Source organism: Scophthalmus maximus, chromosome 10 (genome assembly GCF_022379125.1).
Source record: "Scophthalmus maximus strain ysfricsl-2021 chromosome 10, ASM2237912v1, whole genome shotgun sequence".
NCBI lineage: Eukaryota > Metazoa > Chordata > Actinopteri > Pleuronectiformes > Scophthalmidae > Scophthalmus > Scophthalmus maximus.
Window position 1 is genome coordinate 3,156,757 of NC_061524.1, and position 21,851 is coordinate 3,178,607.

Below are 21,851 nucleotides of genomic sequence, written 5' to 3' on the forward strand. Positions count from 1 at the left end.
GGCGGTGTGAATGGTTTGGCATACACAGTGTTTACTTGCACTGGCATGCTGTGGCTCATGACCTTTTCTTCTTCTTCCAATAGTCAAACATGATTTTTATTTCGGGGGCTCGTGAAGGTACTATTTCACCGACAGTGATGTAGAACTGGTTGCCTAAACTGAATTCTTACTTCACCGTTACGGTGGTCGATCGGAAAAAGACTCTTATGACTTGGATTAATAACAGTCAGACAGCTCTGGGTGATTTATTCTACAGCTACTAGTCCAAAAAAGACAACAACAACAAACAAAAAGACATCACAGTAACACTGTGTTCTGTTTCTCGGTGTGCAACATCTTGAATAGGGCCTTTTTAGATGCTAATATTTCCACCTACCCTTTGAAAAACCGACCAAAACACCCATTAATAATGCACAGTAAATAACAGTGCGCCAGTATGAATATCAACCAGTTATTTTCTCAGTATCTGAGGTGTTTACTTGTAGAAAATGAAAGGTTGGATTCTGATGCACTTTGAGTTTCATTTAGGAGAGCGCTTCAAAGTACACGCTGCAGAAAATAGCCGGCTTAATGATGAGTAAAACACAGTGGGCGATGCAGTGAGATCAGAAGAGGCCTGGTGTCAAAGTCGTACGGGTAGACATTCTGAAGAACACTTGCACATACGTGCATATTTGCACCTTCGACAGCAGTCTTGGCTGAAAGGGGGGGGCGGGGGGGGGGGAGAAAGTAAACAGCAGGAGACGAGGAGATAAAGAAAATGAGAGGGTTATTCAAAATGGCTACCCGAGTGCCACTCTGACTGATCCACTCTCTGTGACACTCAAAGGTCAATCAATTTGAACTTTGACATTGTTTCTGAAAGCTTCCAGTGCGATGGCACCAGACCTCGATGTGACCTGAGAGTGATTGTGAGGGGGAAGAAAAAATTCTGTTTTCTTCGACGCGGTGTCATGCACCCCAAGATATTTCCACGTCCACGTCCATTTTTTCCCCCTCAGATGAAAGTAAAGCATTTGAAATTTCCTTCACTTTCCTGCTACCAGGTGCCACAGATGTGTTCAAACCATAGACTGTCTATAAAAATTGGACGTAGTGTCCGGGTCCGGAGAGTGAAAGCCAATGCGGAAGTGCCCAAAGCCTGTACTCTCTGGAATCACCACCAGAGGGCGACTCCACTGGCTGCAGAAAGAAGTGAGTTTCTTTAGAAGTCTATGAGAAAAAACGACTGTGTAGCGTCAGTGAACATTTTCCTGAGGAGTTCATGGACCAATCTCTAGTTTCAAGTCAGCCGGTACTGTCCAATCGGTGCATGGTTGCAGGTGTAGGTGGGCGCGCAGTGGACGAGTTCTCAGTCAGACCCACCCACAATTTTACGTCTGCTTAAAAAAAAAATGGCGCTGGTCAAAATGCTAAACTCGAGACTTCAAAACTGCAGCTCGCAAAACAAGGGGTGGGCTAGCTTGCTAGCCTAGGTATCATGGAAATCAAATACCTATGTAATTGATGTAACAAATTCAATCTCCAAATCTAAATTAATTCATTTATTATTAAATGAATGTTTAGTTCTATCTTGCACGTAAAATGTGTGTCTCTCCTATAGCCAGCGTCATAAGAGCGAAGATATTTTATCATACACTAGAAACCTAGGAGTCACTATTACCTGAAATAACAGGTTTGGGGGGGAACGCTAAGGAGTCGAGAACCAACTGAAGGTCAAGGGATTACGGTGTGTGAGTGTTTCTTCTCATTGTGTGTATGACTCCTCTCCATGGAGAGATATTTGAGAGTGTTAGAGACCACGGCCGAGTTATGAGATATAGAAGAGGAGGCTACGTTACGTTAGTGTAAGTAATAAACTGGTGATAATAGTTTGAAACGAATTACGTATATATTAATGATTGAGAAAAAGGAGAGTGCGTAAATACAAGAAAGAGGAAGATGAAGAGGGCAGATGCAGAATAAAGTTGCATCTTGGGAGCTCGCTCATCAGCTGGGACAAAGGGGAGAGGTAAATGAAGGTCGCACAGGAAAACGGGGTCGAGCACACAAGTGTGAGAGAGCAACTGAGATGAAACCCCTTCAAATTAAGGAGTACAGATGAGCGCATACAGAGGGAGAGCGGGGGTACGGCAGCGCACATTAGAGAGCAATCGAATGCTGGTTTGACATTACCCGAATCCCTAATGAAGGTGAGAGGAGACGATTGGCTTGGCGCACATTCCGATGAGGTCTGCCGCGGCGATAGTTGCCGGGGTGACCTCGGCCCCCAAAGGACAGACGCCGACTCATCCGGCATTTCAAATTGGTTGCATGGACGGCGGCCAGGTAGAGTCGCTCATGTATAGATGTGGTGACGTGCGGTGTTCATCAGGGTGAAAAGGACAAGAAACTAGAGGAGGGTTTGCGCGGGAAGATCGGGAAAAGTTAAGACGGACAAGTGAAAGAGTTGAAGTTAGATGTAACAAGCAAAATAAAACGCTGTAGATGAAGATGTATTTCCTTGTTTTCATATGTTTTGTTTTCATATGTAAAACTTCCCCTTCTTCCAGATTTCTGAATTGGTCAGGTGTTGATGACCGTTCCACACAATGGAGCCAATCGGAGAGTTGTAGGTGAGATTTAAAACTTTATAGTTATTATAGTCCGGGGCCAGAGCTAGAATAAATTCACAACTACATTATCTATCGCCAATCAATTGTTGTACTTCCTTTTAAGGGAATAGTTTGACTTTTGGGGAATACTCTTTGCTTTGTTGCTTAGAGTCTTTATAATTTAAATCAATAGGACGCTACTGCCAGCCGACAGGCAGCTTACCTCCGCATGAAGAATGGAAACGGGAGAATGTCAGTCAGCATTGACTACCTGGGCCAAAATAACCGTACCACCCTGAACATATCATGGCTCAAAATGGCAATTCTTTTTTGTTATTAGGGCTTTCTGGTTTGCAAAGATTGAAGAATTCAGCACAGAAGAAAGATTTTTCTTTGCCGAACATCAATTTTTCTGATGAAATTCACTGCTAACTATTATTTATAAATTTTTGGAGTCTGACACATGAAAGGTCAAGAGAAGTTTTCTCATACACAATTTGCGAAAAAACGGATCGTGGCGAAAGTTTTCCCGACGAATGTGTTCGCTGAAACATTAGTTTCTCCAGTCACTTGGATTCTATGGGAAGAGAATATACTTAATAGAAGAGCGGGAAAGTCCAAAGCTGAGCAAGAACAGTTCAAGTGCAAGAGTTGAAACCAGCTAATCACTTCTACAGACCACGAATGAATTTGGCTCAACCAGTGTTTTTTTTGGTTTTTTTTGTCAATTTTCACTTTCACCTCCGCTGAGTTCTCGTCTCCCGTGGCTCAGTCCTGTCACATAAGTAGCAGAGCAGAGGCCTTCTCCTCATCCCTGACCAATTAAAAGAGCAATTCTTTGGTCTGTAATTCACTAACAAGAGCTCGACTGGCTGATGATAATGATGAAACACCCCGGCTCTTTCGCAAGTTTTCACTTCTAATTTTTCAAAAGGAACGTGTTGGATTAAACTGTCAAAGTAAAGATCCCGGGCGGACGAGTTTCCCAGCTCGTTCTGGGCATTGAAACTTACAAAACACTCTCACTCGGTGAGACTTTTAGACTTGGGAGAGTCGGGTCTCTGAGTTTTGGTGGCTGTCAGTGTAAGCTCAAGAATTTCTCTGTCTCACGATAAAAAACAGTCACGATTCCCTGTCCTGGGAAACTTTTATCAAGGAAAGCCATGTAATATATATATATATATATATATATATATATCTTTTCTTTTGGATGTATTAAAGGTTGATTCCTATTTTTTGCTACGGGTAAATGATGCCATGAAATATGCTGCGCACAATTCTTCCTAGAAGATTAAGCCACAGGTTTTTATCTACAGCTTTACACTGACTCTAAAGCTGTAGATGCCTCAGTTCAGGGGCCACATCCTTCCCAGGACTTGGGTCTACCCGATCTTCGAAGGCCAGACCAAAGCGAGACGGTCTTACCATGGCATTAGCTACTTTGAGGTGCTGCACTCGCGGCAGCTCGGCTGCCCGCGTAGCTAGCACTTGAGCTTCGTCGTTGGCTCGCAATAAATGAGGATCCACCCATTGGTGCCTTCGTTGCTCAGGGGTGGAAGGACGCATTTGTTGGCTGCATTTAAAAGGAGACATATTATTCTTTTGTTTTCCCTTTTCTTTAAGAAACACCTTAAAGCATGCCTAGCGGCTAGTCTGACAAGCCCCCGACAAAGCCGAGTAAAGCGAGAGCGAGAAATCTTCCTGTACGCGCTGGACGCTGTTGACCAATCGGAGCAGACTGAGCTTTATCGGGAGGTGGGCCTTAAAGGGACAAGCGCTAAAACCAAGCGTTTCAGACGGAGGCTGGTAAGAGCAGATGCAATACGAGGAAACTGATGTGTTTACTGAACATAAGATCATGTAAACCTTTTCAAGTAGTCATCCAAATTAAAACCACAAACCTGAATATGAGAATCAATTGTCTCCTTTAAGAAGTATTTGAAATGGGACAGGCTAATCCTGCCGATTTGACCGATTCGATCAGCCTTCAAATGCAGCCTCCGAAGGATCAGGCTGGCGAAGGCCCTCTTGCTAGTTAGTATTGTACTTCCTGTTTGCTCCATTCAACACGTTTCATCCCCTAGCCGCTGCAGGCAGAGCCGGAGACGGGGGAAAAGGCGGCTCGCAGACACGGGGCCGCCAGTTAAGTCTGGGCTTTTCTTGGCAAAGTTGAAAAGGTAGACGGAGGGGGAAAAGTGAGGGACTCCGACAAAGAGACGGAAATGAAGAAAGGCAGGAGTGACTGCATCTTGTCAGTCACTCTCATATGGTCTGACCCCGGAGGAAGAGAGAGAGAGAGAGAGAGAGACACTGTTTCCATGTGTTGGCCAGTTCACCCTTAATTCTCCCCTCGGGAGTCTGCAGAGAAGAAAGCTCCCGACTCGACTTGAATGCCCGATGGCCCCGTCCCACTCCTGATCTCTCCGTCCCGATCTCTTCCCCCTTTTTTTCACCGTCGATTTGACCATGACACAGAGGTTTTGTTATTTCCCTCTTCAGTCTTTTCTTCCCCCTCTCTTTTGCCCTCTTCCCTCCTTTGTTTTTCCTTTGGTGGTTGTCCGGCCAGGAAATGAGCGGATGATAAACCGGATATCCTGCACTGTTTAATGGTCATATACATTCATGGCAACCAGCGATGAACACCGCGAAAGCACACAGTGCCTCACGTCATGCATGAAGATGGAGAGGAAGGGAAGAGAGGAGAGAAAACAGTCCTTTAACCCGACGCAGATGTACAACGCTTCCTTTACGTGTGGTCACTTCCACGGATTTTCAAGACCCCAGGAGACGTGAGGCGCTTGAAGTAGAGATATTTATATGTGGAGTCACAGTTTGTATTCAATATTTGCCTGCCGGGGTAATTGTGAACATAGACAGGTCACAAAACTTAAACCACGGGAAAAGGGATAGCTGCCTCATTTCTAAAGGCAGATCTGAAGACAATAAGAAAACCAGAAAAAGAAATTGATTTCCATCTGTCAAACCTTTCAAAAGCAAAGTGTGAATTGTTATTTAAGATACAGTGGAGGAATTTAAAGGTTGTACTTTCCACTCTAGGGTTTCTAGAGTGTCGCAGAACAACTCTAATTACCCTTAAAGGGTCTTATTAAGGTTTTTGCGTCATTGATTAAAACAAGTTTTTGAATGTTAATCTGCCCTCCAACTGACCTTTGCCTAAAATGGCACTTCATATATATATATATTTTATTTTTCATTCTTTCTTTCCAGAGAATTGGAAATATATAGTAATGACACTCACTTATATTTTAATTTCATGGTCCAAGTAACCCCAATATATTTTAAATGGGAGAGACAGAAGGAAGGAGGACAGGGCTGAGGGAGAGAGGAGAGGAGAGAAGAAAAGGGAGGCCGGAGACAGAGAGAGAGAGAGAAAGTAATGGATGGAGAAAGAAAGGAAGGCTGAGACAAAAAGGGATGGAGGGATACGGTGAGTGAATGGAGTGAAGAAGGAACGGGGAGAATGGAAGGCAAGAGGGCGGAGAGAGATGGAGAAGAAAGAGAGTGGGACAGAAAGAAAGAGTGAATAGGTTCCATTAGCTTTGCTTAGTTGAGCCCAAAACAGTGCTAATTAATCTGGAACTTTCTTTTCAAAGTTTTTTTTTCTTTCTTCTTATTATTACTTCATCACCACCTTGTCTCTTGACATTGACTTGCAGGCTTTATCCCTGACTCACCTCCACCGACTCTCTTGTCCTCAGTAATCCCAGCGAATGATTTACTCATTATGTATTAATGTGGTTTACACTGCGTGAGCGTCCTGTACTTTAGGTCTGTTTGAAACCTTTTTATTGCTTTTGAACTGTTTCCATTCACTGCTGTGACATGTGGTTGTCATGTGTCCTGCATTAAACAAGCACTTTACTTTTCCCCTTTTGTTTTTTAAAGACTTTCTTTAAGTTATTTCTCTAATTTTTTAAATACAAATGCCCAATGAAAATAGCATAAAAGTGTATGCAAATTGTTTTATTAAATTGTCTGAGATTCAAAACAACTATAATTTGTCTGAAGTCTTGCATGTTAAATTCTGACCACAGTAAACATTTTAATCAAGAGATATTCATAAGGAGTTAGTAAATTAGAAATAAATTAGATGTATCGTGAGCAGGAGCAATAGACTTTGGTGCTTAGACCCTGGCAGGAAGTCAAAAACCATGGAAGCTGTCCTATGCATGAGGTGCCTCAGATATGCAGGGGACCCCTGTCTATTCCTATGTAGATGGTTTTCTCCAGACATATGGAACATACCTTACCGGATTTCATGCTAAAAGACAAGTGACGTAATAGTCGGACAACGGTTCAGTCAAAGTCCTAGTCAGCTACTTCATAGCTCCACGTCTTATTTGTATCTTTCCTTCATTTTCTTCTTTCGGCCATCGAGAACAGATGGGCCACTCCGGAAAACCTGTGTCTGACACTTCCAGTGTGTTCGCCGGCTAAACGGAACAGCAGGTCCGCGTGCACGGGAGTACAGCAGCCAGATTCTGTTCAGTCTGGTCGCGGGCCAACTCCACAGTATGTAGGGGAGCTGATGTGTTGTCGGGAGCTGGTGCTGGCTCCACACACCGTCCATCTGTCTACCCCCCCCCCCCCCCTTTTTTTTTTCTGCACGGCGTCAGGATTCAGACAAATCTGTGGAGGACACACGGACGGAGATCCATGACCGCGCTCCGTCCAGCCAACAGGCATAAAGCAAAGATACCACACCGCGACGCTTCTCGGTGTCTGTCTCCCCCTCCTCTCACTTTGCTTCTACGGGGAGAGAAAAGAAAAAAAACAGAAGCAGAGTTGTTTATCTCATGCAGACATATATTTACAGCTCCACTGAAGTTGTTGTCTGTTTATAAGATTCCGGGATGTATTTACAGCCGCACTGATGTCGTTCTCTGCCTGAGTGCTCCGCTGACAGGTATACTGCAAGACTCTATTGTGACGCCATAAAACATATCCTGCATCGCCGCAGGCTGCGCCGGTCAATATGTGAATACACACACACACACACACACACACACACACACACACACAAAGAAAGCCCCATCACAGCACCGAAGCTAATACGGTGCTAAAATTATAACTCCTCCATACCCAGATGATATTGGGTTTCTCTGCTAATGGACCAGGTGCCTATTACTGAGATCAAATCACATGGAATTTAACCGCAATCACTATTTCCTAACTTGGAAATATCATTCACATGAGCATCCATCACGACAAGGGATGATTAAACTCCGAGGCGTTCAATTTTGGCCGAAAAAATAATGCGATATGTAAAGCGTGTTAAAAAAAAAAAGAGTACGGGCAAATATGGATGCTGAAGGTCAGTTTCTTTAGTATGCGCCCTGTGTTCCAGCCCCCAAAAGACCAATTCTACCTATCGCAACAGTTGAAGCCCAGATCTAGATTATTCTTTTATTATGCAAATTTACATTGAGGCAATCACCGGCTCAAGCTGTCCAATCACACGGACACTTAAAAGTCAAAAACCATGGGAATTTTTCGCCGCCGCTCCGTGTGGCCTGAATGCGGATTGATGTGTATCGGTCCAGTGGAGTGACTTCTTTTATTAAAAAAAAAAACAAAACGCTCCTGTCGTCCTGCACATTGACATCAGAATAGTTTCGATCTAACTTATTCAGAGTTCACTGGTCGTTTTGGTGAAAACACTTCTATCAGTATAATGTGCATATAAACTGTCATAATTTGCTGCGTGTTCGTTTTTTTGCTGTACATGTTTATGTGCTTTTATTGGGGTTGGGTACAGAACTCGGTGCTTTCAAGGGTACAGATGGAATTACGTCGGTACGACCAAGTACCAATTCACGTTAAATTAAACACTACCAAATTTCAGTGGGTGAGAAAGTACCAGATTGCGGAGAGCAATTTTTGCGATTGCAAAGCGGGCCAGCGCAACTTATCTAACCCAAACGAAAGACAGCGGCCGCGAGCTAACGTAGCCAGCGCATAAAATCGAACCTTCCATCGGAGGGTGAAGTATTGAGTAAGTCCTTAACAGCTTCATCACCATCTTCCGGTAATGAATTAGCTGTTTGGATTGACTTGTTGTTGATGCATTTTTATCTTTGGTTTCACGGTTGTCATTGGCTTAGCATTTGTACTGGCATCTTTGGATAACTGCATTCAAAATTCCATTCTTTGTAATTGTATGCGGCCTGCTTAAACCGTGACTAGAAACAATAGTATGAAGACAAATAGAATATGAATTGTATACTATTTAGAGGGAAATGGTACAGTATGAACAACAAAACAATAAAATGCAAGTGTGATATCAACAGAGAGGTTAAAGTACCGGTGGACACCAGCACTGATTCCGAAGGTTCTGTTACCGGTACCATATCGGTTCACGTGTGAACTATACTCAACCCGATAGCTTGAACATGTGCAGTAACACGCAGTGACTACTACAAAACGTTCACTTGTTCAGACGCTCTTGGGGGGAATGCGTTTCACGTGGGCGCTCGAGCGCTGCTCTTCGGGGTGCCAAAGTGTGTTATGCCACAAGGCTCTTCCCTTTCGCGAACATGTTGAATGATGATGATATAACATTCAGGCCAAGCTCAAGGGCTCCTCGGAGAGGACACACGGTTTTGACACTGGCCAGCATTTTCTGGGCTTCGGAAAATGAAAAACGCCAGCAGCCGAATGGGCAGAGGCGGGAGTTTGGTCAGACCCGTCTGACCCCGGTGACCCTATGCAGTGCTGAAGTTTGGCGAACATTTGCCAAGCAACAAAAGTTTTTGGGGGAAGTTTAGACTTAAACTCCAACTGGTTTAAAGATTACAGGTAGAACCGACCTGCCGCTGCTGACCACAGCAGTTTTCAAAAATGATATTTAAGGTCTGTGTTGAAGTGACATCATATTTTTTTTAACAGCCAAAGCCAGATTGCAGGTTCATCTAGTGAAATGTTCCCACATTCTACATCTTTAAACTAGTACTACTTCGCTATATTATTCCAACAATCATTGTTGGACTGAAGCTGGATTGAAGGATTGAAGCGCAAACCAATCCCCTCGCTCTTTCTCGGTGTCAAACTGTCTGTTTCCATTTCAGCCCTTTACATAATCATGTAAAAAAATATCTCCATTATTTCCCTTGGTAGAGCACATATCTGCTTGTGAAAAAAAAAAAAATAGAAAGTTCATTACACATAAAAATGAGGGGACTAGGTTTTCCCATCTGCTTGTGAAATATGGACAGTGTTGAGTCACGCTTTCCCTGACAAACATTACCAATATTCTGTCCGCCAAGTCCGATTTGGAGACTTTATATTCCACAGCGACGGAGAAATAAATCAGCAGGCTGCGGGTGTATATATATATATATATATATCAGTTTATTTTTCGTATTTTGTTTTATTCAGCTCAACAGAAGCCATAAAACTTTCTGCACAAATAGCCCATCTTCCTTAAAACGCCACGAAAACACTAGCAGCTGAACATACAATAGAGATGTATAGTGGCGAAAATTATTTTCATCAGAATTATTAGTGGCACATATTCCGCTCCACTCCCAAAATGAATCTCATGTTCTTCGGATGCCCCAGGATATCCGTTATACTTCATCAAACCAACTTCAGACCTCAAAATTATCCCAGTATTGATGTTATGTCAGAGGGTATTAACAGTCTATATCTACATTTTGCCACAGCTACGTTGCCCCAGTTGTGTGAGGTGCGCAGTCCAGTGCGGCTGCCAGAAGATGCACAACATCGCCCGGATGTCCAACCTTTGACACGAGTTGCACCCACGTGAAGGTAACTGAACAACACTCTGTACATATGCGGCAAAGCGCTTTATTCCGTCTTCTTTTTTGAAATCTTGAACGTTTGCCGTGAGCCTCTATCCAAACAAACGAAAATCAAACAGCTTTGCCCCGTCTCTGCCTGTCTGGAATTTGAAAAAGAGAATATAAAAAGTAAAAATAAAGACACCAGCGGCCGGCAGCCTTCCTCTCTTCGCTTCCTCTGCATGTTTTTGCCTCTCCCCTCTCCTCCGGAGGTCAGACAAAGGGCAGTCACTTGTTTCAGTTTGGAACCACCTGCCATGTTCGGCCCGTTAGAGCTCGGTGTGTTTTGTCTGCGTCCAACACAGTGTCTGTCCTCTGTAATGTGTATGTGTGTGTCGGAGCGTGAACGGCCGTGTGCTCCGGGCATTATTTTGTGTAAGTCTCTCAGTGTGTGTGTGTGTGTGTGTGTGTGTGTGTGTGTGTGTGTGTGTGTGTGTGTGTGTGTGTGTGGAGGTGAAACCATCACCAGTGTGTCATGCCTTCCAGTTTTCTTCACAGAGATAGATATTGCGTGTCAAAGGGCCAAAATCCCTCAACGGTAGTTCTGTTCCTCTTCGCTTCAGTTTCATCTTTTGTTCTCATTCCCTGCCTCCATCCCGTCCACTCCGTCTGTCTTTCCTGTTTCTTTCCCCTTATATTATTACATTTTTCCTCTGCAGACACATCCCCTGTTTCCACTCCTTTCACCTCTTTATGTTTACGCTCGAATAAGTCCATGCAACCGCTTGCACAAAGAAACAATTATGTTCTACATAAAACATATTTTTAAGGGGTCTCTGTTATGGGCATCCAGGCGTGCATTGATTATTGAACGGCCACAAGGGGTCAAGTTGCCCTTGACTGTTTTCCCTCTGTTTCAATTGGTTTCATGTTTTATTTCTTCATTGTTCTTTCAAACAGAAAAAAAAAATCAAAGCTTTGCGGCAAAGAAACGCGTTGGAACGGTCACAAGATGCTGTGAAATTAGATAAACCTGAAGTAAATGCCAAGTGTTTTTAATATAGATGTCTTTGAATGTTTAATATCATATACTTTTACTTTCTGAACTAGATGTTTGTTTGGTCAATTCAATTACATTGGGGTATATTAAAAAAAAGTGCTACAATTCAGTGTTTTATGTTTTTGTGTTTGTGCCACGTTGGGGAACTTAAATAGTCTTGGTCCTAGATATCACAGAAAGATGATACTGTCTGCTACAATAAATGCTAATTATGATGATGCTAATGGATGCAATGATTCTCCGGCTGGTGCTCAATCTTCCTCGGAGCAGGCCACAAGGTTTTTTTCTTTTTCCCGCTGGCCAAGCTGAGCCGCAGCTTGTGATTGCTCCATCTCCTCCAGGACGGTGGTTTTCCTCTCGGTCGTGATCGGGAGACAGTTGCTCCCCGAGCATTTCTTTCTCTTCGTGTAGCGATGCTGTGAGCTGGTTGCTCCCCTGTCTCAGCTTTTAAAGGCGAGCCACGTTGGACGCTCCGGAACTCTCCATTTCAATCCGACAGGGAGGTTTTTCTACCCGCGGCCGCTGGAGACGCGGGTCGCCCTCCACCTGCTCTTCGACCTTCGTCAGCGACGCCCTCAAACTTGTTTTTCCACTGTGTCCCCCATCTCCCACTGGGCTACATGTGTGCCTGGGTAAAAAGAACTATCCTCCTGCTACTTGAGATCTGCAGTCCTCAACTGCTGCTGTGCCTCCTTCAGAGCTGCAATCAGCTTATTTATCTCATCTCTCTCAATGTCCAGTTGGATTTTTGGTCTCCAGCAGATCTTCTGCCTTTTTAAGTGCAGTTTGCTGGTTTCCTGTCCGTGTTCCTCCAGCTGGGCTCGATGGGACGCCCTGGGACATTCCCGCTGTCTTCTTGGCATCCTCCTTGTGCTTCTAAAGAGTTTCAACGTCCTCAGCAGCTTCCTCAGTTTGAGCTCTCTCAAATACAAGATCTGCCCGTGAACGAAACTCTGCGGCGTCTTTGTCCACACACCTTTAGGCAATGAGTGTTCGAGGTTGTTTTCCGGCCCCTTTGTGCGGCTGCTGTTGAGCTTCATTGCCTCCTTCATTTTGAAGGACCTCTGTCTCTCTGCGTCACCCCAAATTTGAATTGAAGGTGTCCGGTGTTGGATGTCTTTATTGCTCATGATTATTTCTGAACTCTCTGCCAATGTCATCCTGCTCTTTCTCAGCTGGCCTTCTGTGTGAGTCTGTGAAGAGTGGACATGATTCCGCCTCTGTATCAGCTCTGGCTCTGCACTTCTTATTCTCTTTCAGTTCTTAGAGCTGTTCGAAGAAAATTGGTCTCCAAATCCTTTCGGATTTCCAGCTGGACTCTCTCCCCTCAGATCTACTTCAGGTGAGTCGAGCCCCGCTGGCCTTTAGCCCGCACCTTGCTTGTACTTGAAGGATGCAGTAAATCACTGCCTCGTTGTTGTTTGTTAATAAAGGAGACACATTATGCAAACGTTTTCAGTATTTCTGCACATAAATGTGTGTATCTGTGGAGCCAGCTGGCCCACAAACTGTGAGAAAGACGACCCTGTCGTTTTCTTGTGAGCTGCTAAACCCTACAGCCTGAAGCTCTGAACAACTGGTTCAGATTTCTGGCCCACTGTGATGTCACAGTTGGACTCTTCTGAGTTAACCCCGCCTGCAATCTGAGAATCTCTGGTGAAGGGGCGTGACATTTCCTACGCATTTTTGAAATCGTTTGACCAAATCGCAACAGACTGGGCCACCTGGCCAATCAAAGCAGACTGGGGTTTACCAGGAGGGCGGGGCTAAACAGAAACCCTGCCGTTTTGGACAGAGGTTGAAAAGAGGAGCTGCAGGAATGGGCGGTATGAGAACACTGATGCCTTTTCTGAACATCAGAGCATGTCAACCTTTTCAAGCGGCAGCCGAGATTTAAAATGATGCACCTGAATATGAGCATAATATGTCACCTTTAAAAATGAATTGCCGTGGCCTGTCTGCACTACACTTTCCAGAGAGTTAACACCCAGACACTGGGTAGTTTTATTTAAAGGTCGTCAGCATTAGCAGAATACATCGAAAGCCGAAACATTTATCTACCTGAAATCCTTTCAATATCCACCGTACTGTATATTTTGGGCAAAGCCAAAAAAAAAATAAAAAATCATGCAGCAAGTCATGTCAGTTTCTTTACGAAAGGGAAAGAGCAGGGAGGTGGGATGTAAAGCGAGCGATAAGGTGCAGATGGAGGACGGTTTAGAGAAGCCGGCAGCCGCTCAGTCAGAAATGTATGTGACAGATTGCACCTCTGCTCAATGCTGAATTACCACCCTGAATTATTGCAGCTTCTCACTTTTCTGTTCTAATCTCTTTATCTGCCTTTCAGCCTAAACCCCTTTCGTTTTTCTCATTTCTTTTCCGGCTCCTTCTTCTTCATTGCTCCATCAGCTTCATGCAGTTTGAATTCTCCCCCTGCCATTCGTCCACGCCTCCTCCGTTTCTCCCTCTCCCTCGCTTTCCTGCAGCCGTTACTGTAAGTTGCTGGATGTCAACAGAAGTTCTTTATTTTTCACTAATTTTACCCGTCAATTTTTTTCCATCCTTCATTATCTCTAACTGTCATAAAAATAAATTAATGTTATTTAAAAAGAACGCGTAATCAATAATTTTAATTTGGGTTATTTCTCTTTGATTATTATCATTTGTTACGGGTCGAACTTCACTCCTCAAAGCAATGAGATGAAAAAAATCATCTTTCAACTCATGCGCACACTTCTTCAATAATCATCATGACCAATGAATATGAAAATCTTAATCACCCTGAATGTTTTAAAGGGTCAGGAACAACTGCTGAAAATGTGTTATTTCTGACCGTTGTCATTGTCAAGTCATTGTTATTCTTACGTTTCCACATTCTCCAGCTCACAAATCTCTCTTTGTCTTTTGATTTACTAAAAGAATTATGAGTTGCGGTATAATTCATTGATTCGCAGAGTGGCGTATCAAATCATTTCCCCCCATAATTACCACCTTTGGTTCTTCCCATTAAGTAGTTAAGCTCCATTTACTCAGATGATTGAATTTCTGATACAGATAGTTTTCTTAAGTTGTAGTTTTCCGTGTGTGCGTGTGTGTTTTCAAGTCATTACGTCCCCACACATTGATTTTCTCTTTTTTAAATTCCCCTGGTGTGTGTGTGTGTGTGTGTGTGTGTGTGTGTGTGTGTGTGTGTGTGTGTGTGTGTGTGTGTGTGTGTGTGTGTGTGTGTGTGTGGAACACGATCTCAGACTTGGAATGAGCCTTATAACAACTATATCTCACCACTATATGAATGTGATTTTGGATTATAACTTTTGAAGTAACCAAGTGCTGCGTAATGTCTGTAAGCCTGAGTTGGCAGTAAAATATGGCAATGGGCAGATGCTTCATCCCGAGATTCTGCCAGGATCATTAAGTGCATTTCTTTTACCTCTAGTCATATGGCTCTGGCTCGTTTTGTACTTGTTTTACTTTTGGACGGCGAACATAAGTTTCTCCCATAACGATGATAATGTGATGAAGTTGATCAGTCAGTTACGACTGCGGCGTGATCTGCAGTGACTCGTTCGTCTTGAAGGGGAGTCGAGGAAAATGGAACCAAACTCTGTCGGGAACAAAGTCGCTCACAGCTCCCAACAGAGCTGAGAGATGGCTCACCTTGGGTATCAGGCATGCAGGCCTTTGCACTGTCATACGTGCGTAATAGGACACCCTCAGCTGTCAGAGTCGGGTCTCCGGTGTCAGATGTAAAAGCACCAGGGAAAAGGAAAACCTTTGTCGAGCCGGTGGAATTGCACGGTCCAACGTGACACGGAACGGCCTCCGACAAAAATGCTCTCAGACAGAATGGCCTCAGGTTAAACCAAAAAAGTGCAGACCAAAGATTGTGCTGTATTTAAAAATGGACGCTGTCGCCAGGTCCAGAAAATGAAGCCATTTGCAGAAGTGCCTGTAAGCGGCCGGTATACTCTGGGATGACCAGCAGAGGGCGACTCCACTGGTTCGAAATCTTACGCATAAGAAATGTGTTTCTATACAAGTCTATGAGAAAGTGACTCTCACTTCTCACGTGATTTATAGCAACTTAGAAAATGAGTTCATATCATCTCCTCGCGTCTCTATTACAGAAATGAATCATGGAGAGGATCTGCCAAACAGCCAAGGAAATACGGCCGACGTGGATGATGAGACGGAGTCTGAAAAATGCTAACCGTCAGAAATGAGCCTGATCACTGACGAGCGAAAAGGAGAGTGTGACTGATGTAGAGGCGCCCTCCACGTATTACCGTATTTCATGTTTCACTTCTACGAGAGAGCGGCGTCGTGATAAGGACTATTTTTACCCCTCAGATTAATGATGTCTCGGAGAAACTTTCGCAACAGGACGAGTGCGAGACATTGCAGTGCTTATTATCTGCGTATCACCTACTTATTATTTCCTCTTGAGGCAAAATAGAGGTCTGTTCGTCTCGTTTTGTGGCACGGTAATTGTTTAATTGCATTATGTACCACACTTATATGGAAGTATGCAATCAAATTCAAGCGATGCATTCGCTGTCCATTCTTGCCAATTCCTGTTTTTGTAGGTGTAATAAACCAATATTTTATATATCTGTATTTTGAAATTGTGATATAAATAAATGAAATAAAAAATAATAATAATAAATATATATAGAGATTTTTTATTTTTTCTATTGACCTGGGCCAACCTTTGTCCCCCCTTTTCCATCATTCTAATCAATTCCAGCCCAAATCTCATAACTTGCTTCAGTGAAGACATGTTGCAAGGCTGAGTGCAGCTCTCCGTTACAGGAGAGCAGAGGACACCACCACCCCCCAAAATCCCCAAAAGTATATTGATGGCACATGCTGAGTGAACATGACCTGGATGCTTTTTAACCATCTCCCTGCCACGTGTGCCTTTGCTCCGAAACTTTTTCTCGGGCTTTTCGTTGGATGGTTGCTTTTGCCACACATCTCGCGTGGTTATAATGCGTCTCGGTGAGTTAGAAACATGAGAACAGTCAAAGATCAAACTAAATGTGAGAAATTGTGTCTCTATTGAACAGTAAGGAAGCCAGAGATCCATAACATACGCATGTATCTGATTTATAGAAGGACGGATTGGATGGACGATTCAGTTGCAACATGTGATTGTGCCGATAGAAAATCTTGTCTAATAAAAATGTATTCACTGTTGCAAATTACATATACATTTAATTTAATAAGAAAAAGTTGAGTAGGAGGATTTAAAATATGATTAAGACCCATGACCAATCAGATATTAATACAGGAATATCAATAAAGTTCCACGTAACAAATATACAATCCCAAATAGAAAAACAAAAAATCATAAGTATGTGACTTTATGACTCTTATATTTTAGCACTTTGAGATTGCTTTTAGCAATGAAAAGTGCTCTATGAATGAAATTTATTATTATTATTACTTTATTACTGTTATGAAGAGCGCTACAGTGATGATATATTTAGGCATCAAAAAACTAAACTTGTTATTTTTATGATGTGTCTATGCTTTGTTTGGCAAAATAATCGTCACAAATGATAACCAGGTTAATGATTAATTGTAGTCTTAATGCTAACAATTCATCAGCAACAAAAAGCTAACGCTAGCTTAGTGACAAGTGAGTCGATAGGTTCATATGGTCGATATGTATTTTATTGCATATAATCCAAAAATTCAAATGCCTTTAGTCCAACCACCGGCCTCATTTCAGGCATCTAACCAGAAACCTGTTTTAAAAAACCCAAAGCAAGCAGAACTTATATCCAGGTTGAAGGACTAATCCCTGCCGCTCTCAGATCACAAATACTCGCAAATGAGGACTCGATCTCTCAGACAGGCGTGAATCAAGGACGTGGGAGCACACAGTGGGCTGTTTTTCATTTCAACACAGAGCTCACACAAACCTGCAAAGTACCAAATTGATTTGAGGTGCGCACAATAATACACTTCATAATGACAATTTAGTTTAAAATATCCAAAGAGCCAGGCGGTCTGTTCGGAGTTTGACAGGACACGTCAAACCCGTGCGTTTGTAATTCAAGTGTCGGAGGCGGCGGGTTCATGCAAACAAAGACGGAAGGGGTGAACTCACACGGCTGATTTGAAGAGGGGTTCGCTGGAGGAGTTCAGCGGCAGTTTCCTCCAACCTATTTTTAACAAATTTAACAAGGACAAAAAAAAGCAAACGCTCCTGACGCTTGTAATCAGTGACATTGGCTTCGAAACAGCAAGACGTTCTCCCCGACATGTACGTGTGTTCCCCGGAGAAGCTGCTGATACAGGGTTTTTTGTACAGAAGGCCAGAAAAGATGTCGGACAAAGATGTGGCAACATTTCCCTCACGTTTGTGTGTCTTTGTCAACTCACGATCATAATGCAGGTGAAGGGAACCTACATCCCTGAAATCACTTGGAGGGGATTATTAAAAAATGAAGTAAGAGTAAGGGGGGAGAAGTGGAGACACTGAGATGATTTTAAATTTCTCCACAGGTCCGGCACTTACTGCAGGCGTGAATTAATCAGGCTGAGGCTGGGAGACTGGGAAGAGGCGGTGGAGAAGATAAGTTGAGTCAATTATCGTCCAATAACAATGTGGAAGGAATAACATTGTCGTCCCCCCTAAACCAGAACAACCACCCGGTAGAGATTAGTGTATCGATAAGGAAGGACCACAAGCCGAACCTGAAGATGGGGCGGGACGGAGCAGAGGAGGGGGAATGAATACAGCACAATCCATGTTCTTCATTCTTTCCTCGGAAGAAAGGAAAATGAGAGGCCGAGAAATGTGGGAAAGGGGACGACACGGAGACAAACTTAAAATTGTGGCGTTCATTAATTCCAGCAATAGATACGGTGGTATTTTTCCATAATCAGATAATAATGGAGGCAATACTATAAAACAAAAACAAGACAATCTATGATCTCTGTCTGCGTAAGAGTTAAGATGGAGGGATGTCTTGTGCAGCTGAAGTGTGTCACAGATTTAGCGGTTATTTAAAATTGACCTAAGTTAGAATCTGGTAGAGATCGGGCAGAATACGGGCAGCCGATGAAACTGCAGTGTTTCCCAAAGAAAAAAGAGACTGGTTACACATGTCGTAGCTGGTTTTGGACAGGACGAACCACGCGCACCAGATGGTTCGTTACACCGAACCACCGGGGACGGTTTCGTTAAGAACTGTTTGGAAAGGGGGCAGGCGCCTTTTCCAGAAATTCCTTGGCAGGTGATTGGAGGAACCATCTGTCTATCAGCGTCCACCAGCGACTGCAGCCAATCGGGAGACGGGCGAGATCATCTTCTCCAAAAAGCCACTTTCGTTCTTTGCTCTTCTTTCACCGTAGGAACGCTGCTCCGTTCTGATGTCGCCGTTGCCATAGCGGCATCTACGCTAACCACTAACCACCGTTGTTGACGGACAGTTGGCCGCATTGCTGCCAGCAGTTCCTCCCTCGAAGGACGATGATTGGTCCAAACCGATCCACTACACGCAAAGAGCGTGGCGCCTGATAAAAATGGATTGTCGCTCGTGATCAAATCCAGTCGCAAGGTTTGGACGGGGACATAACCGGAGAGAGCGAGAACGGAGAGAAGGTAAAGTACCGCTTGTCAATATCACAACCTGATGTTTAATTTAAGGGAGAGAAGAAGAGGAGGAAGATGGGAGAGTTAATTAATGTCCACAGATCGCGCTGCGGGATAACACTGACTTTGTTTCCCATTAGTTTGGAGAATATGGATGGATGAATTAAGCCTCTCCAGTTTTTTCTGTTGTTCGAGACGAAACGTGACTCGATTTTTTAATTTGAAGTTGAGGGGAAACGGTGGGGAAGAGAAGGAGATAAAGGACAGATGGAGTCATGGATAAGTAATGAGCTTTTAGAAAAAAACTCCTTGGTGAGACAAGAAACAGATAAAGGATAATAATCGTCATAAAGTTAGTTGAAGTCTACGTCGATTTTAATATGCAGTGAACGGCGAGAACCGATAAGGTGACTCTTTCCCCGGTGAGCTGCTGAAATTCTTCCTCTTATGAATTAAAAAAGACCTAAAAGAGAGAGAGAGAGAGTCTGGAGAAGAAATAAGATATATTAAGCCAATATCAGGATAAGATGGCTACACTTATTTCAATAGATGGAAATGGACCAAACAATAGAAAGGAGAAGACAGAAGAGCAGTCCCGACAGAAACGGTTGATTTTAGTTAGACGTCAATTTTATGAGGGCGGTGAGGGAGGGAGGGATGGACGGGGGCAGAGGGAAAGATGAAAGAGAGTGATGGGAAACAGCTAGAGGAAGAAGAAGAAGAAGAAGAAGACAGGAGCGTGTGAATAAATCTTAGATTAGGGAGAGGAGACAGTAGGAAATGAGGAGGGAGGGAGCGCCAGACGCTGGCTGAAGATACAAAATAAAAGGTATATATTTGGTGGGCAAATCTCATTATAATATATTTATAGAGGTTAAAAGAAGAAGGGAGGCTGGAGGGGAGGGACGGGAACATTATCGGCTAAATGTTCACCCGAGTAGATAAACAGAACTTTAAATCCCATCTGGGGAAAACTCGACACTTTAATTTCCACCTAATTTTTCTTCAGCGGAGTCCCGGATATATCTGTAAGAGCAGGGAGATGATAGCAGGGAAACTGCAACAACAAAAACGACAACTCGAGGTGCACGTTACGTCTTTAAAGACTCTCCTGACATTGCAGCGCGTTGCTTAATAACTGCCTTTTCCGAGATTATCGCTTCATTACTTTCACGTGACGTGATCCCCGAACGCGCTCCTGCAAGAGAGCAGCGTGGGAGACGAGACCGGCGGGGGAAGCGGCGCGCCTAGAACCTCACGAGCGTTCGCTTTCGGAACGAAGGCGGCGTCCATCGGTCCAACAGAGCACGTCCTTTAATTCCCTTTTATCGCCCGCAAGAGTTGGCAACGTGGAAAGTGGTTTGATTGCTCCTCTACCCAGTGACAAACATGTCAATCTCCCGTGACGGCTGTGCACGGGGTGGGGCGAAAGTAAGAGGGTGATGCGACTGGACAGGTGAGCAAACTGCAGGAAGATACCAAAAGAAAATACAGAATAAATACGATGCGTCTGGACTCCCCGCCGGATGAAAGGCACCGCAGTTGGACGTCGTCCGCAGAATTTGTTTGTGCGCAGAAAACCTCCTCTTGGGAGTTCTTCCATTTAAACAAGTTAGGTGAGACTAGCAGAGATAATAAATTGTGACAATAAGTGGGAACATTGTTAATTAATGCAGGTTCCTATCAATTCCCATCATTTTTTTTATAACATCCTTACATTTTTATAGCATCCTTAAAAGGGCCATATGTTTACTGGATGCCTCTATCACAACAATCTCTCTGGTACGACGGCCGACACCGTTTCTCTTTGGCGATGCATCTGATGTCAGATGGCGGTGATGATGATGTTGCTTCTGACAGTCGGTTTCCCGGGTTTGGGTCAGTCGGTGTGTCTTGTCTTTGCAATGAGTATTCACAGGCACGCACATCCAAACTTGACAAGCACTATAGGTGCTGGACAGAAGTAAAGGGGAAAAGAAGATGATTAGAATTGTCCACGCACCAGTTGATGTTCCCACAAAAGGTTTGAACAATGGGACATACGTACATACAGTCGGTAGACCTCGATGGAATCTTTAGCTGGTTTCACGTTAAACGGATTAACACTTTCTTCTGTTTTCTTTTCATGTTCGATGGACCAAAAAAAATAACATTGTCATCGGCCCATTACATAACTTTTTGTGTATCACAAAAGTGTGTGGGCAGATTTTTTGGGGGAGTTATCCTGCTAAGTAACAGGAAAACAAACAGGCTCAACATCTTGACCCTCCCCTTCGAGTTAAGTCAGTGTTTACGAGTCCTGGTTCACTTGTAAAAGGTTGGTGGGACCCAAAGGGGGGAAGAGAAGTTTGAAAAATACAACAAACCTTCCCCACAAACCCAACTCCAGGTGTGATTGAACACCCGGCTCAGTTACAGAAGTAGAGGAATCTCAGGAAGATCTTCTGCTTAACTTTAACCTTGATCGGCCCTCGCTCTGTTCCGCCGTCTTCCTCCCTCAACCGCCAATTTATAAGTTTCCTTCCTCTGCACTTTACCCGCGACCTCTGGAGGCGTCGCTGTGGACGACTCCTCGGGCCAAACAACTTCAACAGTTTGGCTGGAGTGAAGTCGGTCAAAGAAAGAAAACACCATCGTGTTCGTGTGTGTGTGTGTGTCCGTACCCACGGCTTTGTCTCCGTGGGAAAACCAATATCCGATTTTAAAGTGTACGTAAGAGTATTGTTTTCGTGTCGCTGGCCTTCCTCAGCACATTATTCCATTAGAAGCCACTATTCGTTACCTTCACACCGTTGCCTGAGGTGAAGCTGCATATTGTTTTGATG

The 21,851-nt window shown here is 43.8% G+C and overlaps 1 long non-coding RNA gene across 1 annotated transcript; it reads left to right on the plus strand.

Annotated features, from left to right (window-relative positions):
• The first annotated feature begins 1,052 nt into the window (after window positions 1-1,052).
• Window positions 1,053-16,008, plus strand: LOC118283859. The gene is made up of 4 exons (XR_007031583.1): window positions 1,053-1,194; window positions 2,553-2,615; window positions 10,280-10,385; window positions 15,545-16,008. It is a non-coding gene; the product is annotated as an uncharacterized LOC118283859 (long non-coding RNA).
• Window positions 16,009-21,851: the final 5,843 nt, after the last annotated feature.